Raw genomic sequence first — 12,328 nt, forward strand, 5'->3', positions numbered from 1 at the left:
ATTAAACTCACGCTCATTTGAATCACTTCATGGATTTTATCACGAGCAAATAATGAGACGATAATATCTTATATTCTTCAAACCTAGAGATATGAGTTGTTGACTATGAGTTGGTTATACATTGATTGCACGAAAACACATTGGTAACTCGATGTTATAAAACGTGCCTTTGTGTATGATTCAACAAGTAGTCAGTACAAGCATATGAGTCGAAGTTTATCCATTCCTTTTACCCTCAAAGGGATAAAAGCGATATCCATGGGCCCCTCGAGGATTTAGTGATGACAAAACGTAAATGCTCAGCCGACTGATTTGATTTGTTGAATTAGTCATCCGTCATAAATCGGAAATTAGGAAACAATAAATGGACAGAGAGAATGATTATAATCTACGTCTCAGTCCATATGATATCAAGAATGCAAGTTTATATGATCACTTATCTAATGGACGTGTCATTTGATTTGTTCAGAGTTCAACAATGGCTTTAAGAGCTACGATTGCTAGTCGAGTTATGAAGTCGTACTTGCAATAATAGTTTTAGACTTATCCAAGTGGGAGACTGTTGGATTAGATGTCTAAGCCCATAACTATTATTGGTATGTACTTGACTCGAGAGTAGCATGGTCCATTTGGGTTGCATATCATCAGGACAATTTGTTAGGATGGACTTTTGAGAGAAGATGTTATATATGATTTATTAATATATTATATGATATAATATATTAATATGAAATCATATGAGTTAATTAGTATTGATCAAGAATTAATTTGGAATTAATTTAGTGATCAAAAGAGACTAATTAAATCTATGGGGACTAATTATGTTAATTAGTTATATTTATATGTGTTGGGCTTATGATCCATGTTGGACCAAGTTTATGTATGGATACACAAAGAGTTGGGCCACATGAACCATGGATCATAAAACCCATGGGTATGGATTCAGGTTATACCCATGACCCTTGAAATCCAACATATAAATAGATGCTCTTAGCCTAAAAAATGCCTACATGATTATTCTTGGAATTCATGGTGTTTCTAGGTGCATGGAATTCTCTCTCAAGTTCATCCTTTGTTCATGGTGTGTTGTCATTCCACTTGAGGCTTCCAAACTATTGGGGCTAAGCTCTTTAAGGCCAAATACATCAAGACTTCAAGTTTCATCAAAAGGTATGTTATCCTAACTAGTATTTTATATGTTTTATATCAAATGCATGCTAGTTGTAGGTTTAATATCTTGGAAATCATTTGCATGTATAATTTGCAAAATCATAAATCCAAGGTATTTAGGGTTGTATATGCACCATAGGATGTTGTAGTATACTAAAACCCAATAATAATATGTCGACATATAACACAACTAATGTGTATACAGATAATCACATAATAATATAGGTAGTCCTACAGATCTATCAAATTGGCATAAAAATTAGCATGCAACACTAACATATACTCAACATACCACCAACTGCTAGGATAACATATCCAATGGGCTGGCATTGGTGCCATCGATCCCTTAGTATAGTGAGGATAACTCACCTCTCAACTGTCGAATCGAAGTGAAAAATGCAAACTCTTGAACCACGGACACAAACTCCACCACCTATATTTACCATAAGACCATTTCCATAAATTTCCAACTTATCCAAATACCCCAGAAGTCAATTAGTCAACCCTTGGTCAAAGTCCAATTCAATGGTCAAGGTCAACAGTCCATGTTGACCTGACTCGTCAAGTGCAATTCATCGACTCGTCGAGTCTTCCTGAACTAGAGAAGTCGTGAAATCCCCAATTGACTCGTCAAGTTTCCCTAAAAACTCACTAAGTTAATGCATATCCAAAATACGGGAAAACCCTAACTGACTCTCCGATTCATCCTACTGACTTGTCGAGTCCATGCAAAAATCCGTGTACGACAATCTTCATCAGACTCGTCGAGTTCACCATGCAACTCGTCAAGTCCCTTCAATCCTTTCTCCATTCAGATGCTTTTTAAGCCACTCCAAAGCTCCATATGCATCATATCAAGCTTCCCAAGGCAAGTTTATCGTGAAAAGTTGCAAACTTTACGTGCATGCAAGGCTCTAAAGGATTAGAATGTCAAATCTAAACTTGTAATGGGCTTTAACTAAAAAGGGAAGGTTCATACTTCCTAAAGTTGGAGACTTTGTAGCTATAGAGACCAAGATAATCTCAGATCTGAAGATACAACTTCAGATCCTAGCCCATACCCAAATAGGCTAATATATATACTAGAAAATCCCTAATCTTCAACATAACGAGATGTAGAAGGAAGGAAGGTCAAGGTAACGACTTGTTACCTTCAAACTAATGTCAAGAAGCAGAAGAGTCAGATCCACTAACTCCTCTTGCAGTACTCCTCTTATACTTCAAGTCTTCTCCTTGCAAAACACCTTCCAAACTTGAAAATCACACAAGAATGGAGCACACACACAAATTAGGGTTTGTGGACTCACAAGCGATTGTAATGGGAGGCTACGGAGGCAAAGGATCCTCTAAACTGGGTGTAAAACCCCGAAAATTTGGGTTTCATCCTTCAAATCCAACTCTTCGAGTCTTGTCCTGTGACTCGTCGAGTTGGTCACTTCAACACGTGGCCAAAAACGTTCCTACTCGACGAGTCAGGGCATCCAACTCGTCGAGTATACTTTTCAATATGAAAAATAAAGCTGTAAAATTAATACCTGAGAGTCGGGGCATTACAATTCACCCCCACTTGAACTAGACTTCGTACTCGAAGTCTGCTGCGATGAACATCTCCAGATAGTGCTCTCGCATCTCAGCCTCCGATTCCCATGTCAAGTAAGGCCCTCTTCGGTGCTCCCACTGTACCTTTACCAAAGGTATCTCTTTGTTTCGCAGGACCTTCCCCTTCCTCTCTAAAATAGCCAAAGGCCTCTCCACATAATTCAGGCGCTCATCGACCTGAATGTCATCCAATGATACTATTGTCTCCTCGTCCATGATGCATTTTTGCAATTGCGAAACGTTAAAAGTGTTGTGGATCTGAATGAGCTCCTCAGGAAGATCTAGACTGTAAGTTACCTTGCCAACCCTGGAAATGACCCTGAATGGCTTGATGTATCGGGGACCTAATTTCCCCCTCTTCCTGAATCGGATCACATCCTTCTAGGTCGAGACCTTCTGGAGTACCATGTCACCGACCTGGAACTCTAACTCTAATCGGCATCGGTCGGTGTACCTCTTCTGTCTACTATGTGCAGTCTGTAATCGCTGTCTAATCTGTTGAATCTTCTCATTAGTTTGTAAAACTACCTCTATATGCCCCATCGCTCTCTGACCAGCCTCACCCCAACAGACCGGGGTGCGACATCTACGCTCATATAACAGCTCAAAAGGTGGGGCACCAATACTGGAATGATAGTTGCTGTTGTAAGTGAACTCTGCAAGGGGTAGGTGGGAATCCTAGCTCCAACAAACATCGATGACACAAGCCCTCAACATATCCTTGAGGGTATGTATAGTTTGCTCACTCTGACCGTCGGTCTGGGGATGAAATGTTGTGCTAAAATGCAGCCGCTTGCCCATCTCATCGTGAAACTTTAGCCAGAAGAGGGAGGTGAATCTAACATCTAGGTTAGAAATAATAGAGACTAGATTCCATGGCGAACAACGATCTCGCGGACATACACATCGACCAGTATGGCCAGGAAATGGGCACTCTTGGTCAATCGATCCATGATAACCCATATAGCATCACATCCCTTCGTCTTCATCCATAACTTGATAATGAATTCCATAGTGATTTGTTCCCATTTCCACATGGGAATCTCTAGAAGCTGCAGCTTGTCATGCGGCCTCTGATGCTCGGCCTTGACCATCCTACAGGTCAAGCACATCTTGACTTACCAAGTCAATTCTAGCTTCATGCACGGCCACCAGTAGCTCAAACTCAAATATCGATACATCTTGGTGGCTCCTGGGTGAATAGAGCAGTGAGACTTGTGAGCCTCCTCCATAACCATCTGTCTGACTCCACCAGACATCAGAAACCATAACTGACCATATCGGGTCAACAAGCCCCGATTATCCTGCATAAATCGGATGTTCTCACCCCCATCCTCTCTGGTTTCCAGTTCTCTGGTCGCATAAACTCAGTCTGAGCATCTCTAATCAAATTCACGAGTGGAGAATCGGCCGATATCCTTACATGTCGCTAGTATGGAAGACCCAGCTGACTTGCGGCTCAAAGCGTCCGCCGCCATGTTCACTTTACCTAGGTGGTAAAGGATCCCACATTCATAGTCCTTGACTACATCTAGCCACCTACGTTGTCCCATGTTCAGGTGCCGTTGATCCATGATGTGTCTCAGGCTCTTGTGATCTGTGTATATGGTACAACAGACCCTATAGATGTAATGTATCCAAATCTTGAGAGCAAATACCATTGCTCCCAACTCCAGATCATGAGTATGGTATCTCATTGTTGGATTAGTGTCTAAGTCCATAACTATTTTCGTATGTACTTGACCCGATGGTGCATGGTCCTTTTGGGTTGCCTTTACCAAAGCAACTTGATTGGAGAAATAAATAGAGAGAGAGAGAGAGGTTATTATGATTTATTAATATGTTATAAGAATAATATATTAAAGGAGAAATCATGTTTGTTTAATTAATATTGGTTAATAATTAATTAGGAATTAATTTTGTGATCAAGCGTAATTAATTAAACTAGAGGGGCTGATTTGTAATTATGTGATAGTTACAAAATAAGGTGAGGATTATCTTATATATAGGGTGAACGAATTTAAGGAGATAATGCCTTAGAATTCGACTATGATAAGGATTCAAGGATTATCTTATGGGTTGCTTTGTGGATAAGCAACTAGATAAGGATAATGACTGAAACCCTATCTCTACACCTATATAAAGGCCCTAAGGCTCATGAATTCGTGTATCTCTTCCCAAGAAGTCCTGAGGATGAATTCTAACCTCTCTCCTCTCTCTTTATACCTTCTCCATTTGCTCTTGGTGTTTGTAAGCCATTAGAGGAGTGACACTTGTGACTCTAAGCCTTCCAAAGTCAATTCAAGGAGGAAATAGGATTGTTATTACTACATAACAATCAAGGTAATATCTTAAACCTAATTATATGTTAATATTGATTTCCATATGCTAGAATTAGGGTTTATAGTCTTGGATTCAAAGCATGTACAATAGAGAAACCTAGATCCAAGCATTAGGGTTTGTATGAGCACATAGGATGTCTTATGACCAAAACCCATCAGTGGTATCAGAGCCAAGGATGGTTTCAATTGTATTGATGCATTGTATATCTAAAAAATTCGATTTTTTGGTGTTCTAGAGCCTAGACTCGCCAAGTCCATAGCTAAACTCACCGAGTCCAGGGTGACTCGACGAGTCAACTCGTCAGATAATGCTTATCTCGGGATTTCTTGCTGTTTTTGCATATGGATAGTTACCTTATCATGTTAGATCAATATTAATCCGATTATATGTTAGATCTAATTCAAGATATTTATCAATTAATAAGATAATTGTTTCCTTATAAAATAATTGATTAATTATTTTGAGTAAATTGATAAATTGTTTTGCAAGAAATCATTAAATAAATCAAATATGGATAATTGTGTGATTAAATGTTAATTTAAAATTATTTGTTATTTGATCCTTGTTGTTATGAAAAGTTTCATATTTTCCCCTTTAGGTTTTATAGTTTAAATTTGAACCCAAAAGTTTTGAAGTTTTGAAATTTAAATAGTTAAAACCCTAATGTTTTGAAAAGGGTTCCAAAACTTGCCCTCAAGTTTTGGAATTTAAAAGTTGATTAAAAGTTTAATTAGGAATGTTAAATTCTAAAACCCTAGTAATGTTTTGAAAAGTTCAATTTACGCCCTTATGGTTTTATTAATTGATTAAGGTGTATAATTAAAAGAAGTTTAATAAATCCATAAAAGTTTAGGTTTGCAATTTAATTGAATTAAAAGTATAATTGTTAAATTTGACCACCTAGTATTTCAAAAGTGTAAAATACACCCTATACTATATATATAACATTAAAAGTCTAACATTATATATATATATATATATATATATATATATATATATATATATATATATATATATATATATATATATATATATATATATATATATGTATGAGTAAAAGTCAGTATTACCGTTAGTAGGCCTCATTCACGAAGCTGGTCTATAAGGGGTGTTTAAGGAAATTGCCTATAAAATGGCGATTGAATGGGTATCCACTCTTACCCACCGCACTCTTGACTAGTGGAGGGTCGTTAGCCGAACGGGTAGGATAGGACGAAACCTTCCATTATAAGTATAATGAAATACAAAGTAACTAAATGTTTTTCTAATTCTCAATCTTAGTTACTTAGGCAAAAGTGAATTGATGCAATTCCATGAAATTACACTTTGTGCCCTTGCGAAGACATTAGTGGAGTGTGTGTGGTTTACCGGCACACTAAATGGTTCTAAGCAAAGGTAGTAAAGGGTGACTCAATGTTTGTCATAGTTCGGTGGAGCGCGTGTGGTTTACCGGCACATCGAATAGGTGACTGTAACATGTGAGGGCACCATGTAACTTTGCATGGTTATTCACACCCGCTTTGTGATCCTCGGCATCCCAGTCACAAACAAGAGGGGCATATCGAGATTTAAACATGCCATTGAAATGTTCAATGAATCTCAAAGGATCTAGGAGTTTTCATAGATTTAAAACTTAAATTTATTTTTCCGTTTTTCATGGTGGAAATTAGTGAATCGTCATTCACTTACCTTCAAATATTCTGCAACTAGATTACGGCATCCCTTTTCTAGGTTGTAGCGTATTGTGTTGGGTCCTAGCCTTAGTATCTCATTTGGGTGATTTACTAAGGACTCAATCAATCAATCAACTAACTTGAATTTGTTTCTCCCGTTTTGTAGATGTCAAAGTTCGACAACTATGGTCTTCCCAAATCATGTGGAACAAGCATTCCACATGAAGATGATATTCCACGACTCGATCGAGGAACAAGAAATCATGCTTCACTTCCTCCTCGTCCTCCAATTACTCTCCCTAACCCACAAGATTGTAAAATTGAAAGGTTCAATATCACTCAAGCCCTTTTGGCAAGTAAACATAAAGAAGGAAAGTCGGTGTGTGCACACGTCTTAGGGATGAAGTCACACATTGATAGGTTAAGAATGATGGGATCCATTATCGGTGAAGAGATGGCTGTTGATTGGGTTCTTCAGTCACTTCCTAACTCGTATAGTGAGTTCGTAAGAGAGTACTATATGATGAACCACGACGTGACCCTTATTGATCTCACCTATATGCTTATTGCTGCTGAATCAGCAATGGTTTGGCACAAGAGAAAAGCAAAGTTGATTGGCGAATCTGCCTTCAAGACCTCTATGGATATAGACAACGGCAATGAAAGACATGCAATGATCGAAAATTTTGATCATAAGAGAAAGGCGATGTCTGAAGTAGTTCCATGTGTTGTTCCAAAAGAGTCAATTTGTTTTTATTGCCAAGAGAAGGGGCATTGGAGACGAAGTTGCCCTATTTACCTAACAGATCTAAGAGATGGGAGAGTCAAAAGTATGACTATGCTTCAGGTAAAATCCACTATCTAACTCCGTTAAGTTCCTATTCATTGATTCTTAATACATGATGTGATAAGATTGCATTTGAGTGTTTTGCAGGGTCGGTGAAAAGAATGGAAGCTTGATAAGAGAGAAAGATGAATCTAATCACAAGAGATGGATCTCGATCGCATGGACTTGAAGATTGGATTTTGAGCTTAGATAGTTATGATAGAGTTGTTAGAAAATTTCCTTTTACATAGTTTTCAATAGATTTTGCATTGTAAGGACAAATGTTTTTCCGCTGCTTTATAAATAAAATAAATTTTGTTTGACTTATTTATTTATTTGTTTACTTCCTTGCAATGAAATCGTTATGAAAATTGATGTTTGCGTATTTCTACAACGAATGAATATGATTCTTAGTTATGTTATTTATGGAAATGTCGAGAATTTACCAAATAAGGAGAGTTTCTCATCGCCCAAATTTCAAGTGGACAGAAATTTGGAATCACGCAACTTGGTTGCATGATAAATGAGAAATTTCATATTTGGAAATTAGACTAATTCGTTGACAAAGTGTCAAGTGAAACGACTAGGAGATTGAGCACACAAAGTTGTGTGTTGATCAAGTCCACCATAAGAGAAACAAAGATATTCGTCATGATTTACTAAAGGTTTAGTAAATATGATTATACTTATAAGATTAAGTGTAATTCGGGATTGATTAAGAGGTTTAAATCAATAGCAAAACGAATAAGAATCAAGTAGGCAGAAAGATAAAAGTTTCTCCATTCTAAGAAGAAGGGAGAGTACCTTTTATGCTTTATGATAGGTCATTATGATTAAGAATCATATCTCAATTGATCCTCTAAGTAAGTCTTAGTACAATTGTATGTTTAAGAAGAGGAATCAAGAATTGAAGAAATGGTTAAATCAAAAGTCAATCATAGTTCGTTCCAATAACAATTCTTAAACTTAAGATTGTGACAATGAGTGAAAAGTATTAAAGGTTTATAACATTCATCAAATGTGGAAAGTTGTGATGTCTTGGATAAGACAAAGGCCAACTAGGACCAATTTATGAAGTGTTTTGATAAAAGCTACACTAACTCTTGAATAATTGTTTGTCAAGAAATGGTTATTGGCAAGAGAATCTTATATGTCAAGGAGTCAGTGGGAGTCTTAATGGTCTTGAAAGGCTTCAATAACAAATCAAATAAACCTTATTTATCATCACTAGCACACGAGTTGAGGTTTACAACCTATCGTGTTGACAATATTTTGATTCTGTGTTGTTCCAATTGAGTTAATTATGCATGTGAGTCCTATGCACCTTAATCAATGAAAGGTACATTGATAGGAAAAGGTGAGCTGCTTAACTACTTGGAAGACGTGGTGGGCAGCTGTGCTACCATAAGGCAAGAAATCAAGATTAAGAAAGTTCGGTCCATATGAGTTTGAATTTGTCATAAACTTGGTTTTTAACAAATTCAAATGGATAGGAACATATACACCATTAAAATCTAAGTGTCATAGGATTTCCTCCTTCATGAAAATGATTGTGAGGAAATGCTTTCACTAAGAAAGATTTTAAGAAGATAGTGATTGTAAAGTTGCATTCTCGAATTCAATTATGGTTACGGTATCCCTTTCCATGATTTGAATTGTAAGGTTTGGCAATTAGTCTTAATAGTTTAGACACACATATGAACTATCTAAAGCAAAGGTGTATAAGCTTAAGAGGCCTTGATAAAAGATTATCAAAGCATTAAGTATTAGAAACATGGACTTAAGAAATTCAATAGGTATTGTTTTCTGAAAGTTAAGATGTTTGTGAATACATGTCGAAGCTAGTGGGAGCATAAGTGTTATGTTTTATAATAATCATCATGATAGTGGGAGCATAAATGTTATGATTGTATGATTATTAAGGCACGTATTGCAAAGTTGGCAATATTAATTATTGAAAACAAGAGTCATACTTTGCAAAGTTGTAAGAGTTGAAAGGTTGTTTTGCTATAATTAAGGGAGAGAATATTATGCTTCATTTCAAATCTAAAGGATTAGGTTGAGAAATGTTAATAAACTTAGTCAAGGGTACATAGTGTGTTCTTAAAATTTCGATTATGATTACGGCATTCCTCTTCACAATTCGAATTTTGAGAACATAGCAAATAAAACATTATGTGTCGTGTCCCATACGCTTCGGGTATAGGATCGATTGCAAATACTTTAATGTTTGACCATTCTAAAATTTTCCAAATGTCTAGCGCATTTAGAGGGAAAAGGGACTAGAATCGGTTTAGACTAAAATAATTAAACAACTATCAAAGGACAATCCAAAGTTCGACGAGGATTGGTCGCTTGTGAGTAGTTGGAAGTATAGTATTGGAAGATATGGAAATGTTCTCATATTGGATGGACCATATTGACATTATTAGGAATAGATAAGATTCTATTAAAAATAAGTTGTCATATGGAAAATATGGAAATGTATCTATATTGGGAATTGAATATTGAAAATCTATGTCTAGATTAAAAACTTTTATGCAAAGGGATGTTCAAAGGAATGTACTTTGAGTGAGAGACATCATATCTAAGGAATTGTCTTGTAACAATCTCCATTAGAGGACTTTGTAATATCATTGGAAATAGTCTTTGTGACTTTGGTGCAGTGACATTACGAAAGAATCATTGCATAAAATGTTAGAATCTAGCATATTCTATAAGTAGCAGGAATTTGATATTCTTTCACTTATGAAAAAGGATTCGGAGTTGTGAAATTAGAATGATTGGAAATGTGTTCAATGTGATCTATTTCACAAAGTAAGAACCATAGGTAAACATTGTGTGCATGCTAGGAGGATGGGACAAGTGTAATAATTCAAGTAAGAAGTTGATTACCCGAAACGACAAATAATGAGTAATCGATATGGTGATAAATAAAACGTGTTTTATTTATACTCAAAGGTTTGATGCCATATGGGATTAGTATTATTCTTGTATTTCACCTTGCATGTTTTGACTTCCAGAATAATTGAGTTTATTAAGAATAATCGAATTATTCAAACGGACCACAGTTGTTCATATGTTGGAAGTAGATATGAATGAAGACTGTCGTGAATTGGTGTGTGGATTGTCTAAAAGAGTATTAGACATAAGAAAATGTTTGCTGCAACGTTCATGAGTGCTTATGAATATGATTTGAGCATTGGATTAAACCCACACTCACTTGCATTACTATCTCGAGTGATTAGTGAGACAATAACATCTTATATTCTTGAAACCGAGATATGTGAGTTGTATCTTGCTAATCGGTTGCACATTGATAATATGTAAACGCACTAGTAACTTGGTGCTATAAAACATATTGTTTTGTGTGATTTGGTTAGTGAGTGCAAGCAAGCATTGTATCAAAGTTTATCTGTTCCTTTTATCCAAAGAAGGATAAAAGCGATATCTTTTGGGCCCCTCGATGGTTTAGTGATGACATACGTAAATGCTCGGCCGGGCTCGGGCTAATTTGATTTGTTCAGTTAGTCTGTCGTCATAAATCAGAAATCAAGAAGTAGTACAAAGAGAATGATTAAAAATCATATCTCATATGATATCTAGAATGGAGGAATATATGATCCCTTATCTAAGGACACGCGTATCTGATATGATCAGAGTTGACAGCGGCTTTGGAAAGCTACGATTGCAGATCAGGATCTGAAGTCATACGCATAATAGTTGTTAGACTTATCCAAGTGGGAGACTGTTGGATTAGTGTCTAAGTCCATAACTATTTTGGTATGTACTTGACCCGATGGTGCATGGTCCTTTTGGGTTGCCTTCACCAGAGCAACTTGATTGGAGAAATAAATAGAGAGAGAGAGAGGTTATTATGATTTATTAATATGTTATAAGAATAATATATTAAAGGAGAAATCATGTTTGTTTAATTAATATTGGTCAATAATTAATTAGGAATTAATTTTGTGATCAAGTGTAATTAATTAAACTAGAGGGGCTAATTTGTAATTATGTGATAGTTACAAAATAAGGTAAGGATTATCTTATATATAGGGTGAACGAATTTAAGGAGATAATGCCTTAGAATTCGACTATGATAAGGATTCAAGGATTATCTTATGGGTTGCTTTGTGGATAAGCAACTAGATAACGATAATGACTGAAACCCTATCTCTACACCTATATAAAGGCCCTAAGGCTCATGAATTCGTGTATCTCTTCCCAAGAAGTCCTAAGGACGAGTTATAACCTCTCTCCACTCTCTTTATACCTTCTCCATTTGCTCTTGGTGTTTGTAAGCCAATAGAGGAGTGACACTTGTGACTCTAAGCCTTCCAAAGTCAATTCAAAGAGGAATTGGGATTGTTATTACTACATAACAGTCAAGGTAATATCTTAAACCCTATTATATGTTAATATTGATTTCCATATGCTAGAATTAGGGTTTATAGTCTTGGATTCAAAGCATGTACAATAGAGAAACCTAGATCCAAGCATTAGGGTTTGTATGAGCACATAGGATGTCTTATGACCAAAACCCATCACTCATCTCATGCGACTTCAGCTACCGCGATGCGTAGGCTATCACCCGTTCTCTTTGCATAAGGACCTCCCCCAGTCCCGTGATGGATGCATCACAGAACACTACAAAATCATCAACTCCCTCTGGAAGAGTCAAGACTGGAGCCTCGCATAGTCGCTGTCGGTGGGT

This window comes from Lactuca saligna, chromosome 4, assembly GCF_052625555.1.
Source record: "Lactuca saligna cultivar CGN05327 chromosome 4, ASM5262555v1, whole genome shotgun sequence".
In the NCBI taxonomy this organism is placed as follows: Eukaryota; Viridiplantae; Streptophyta; class Magnoliopsida; order Asterales; family Asteraceae; genus Lactuca; species Lactuca saligna.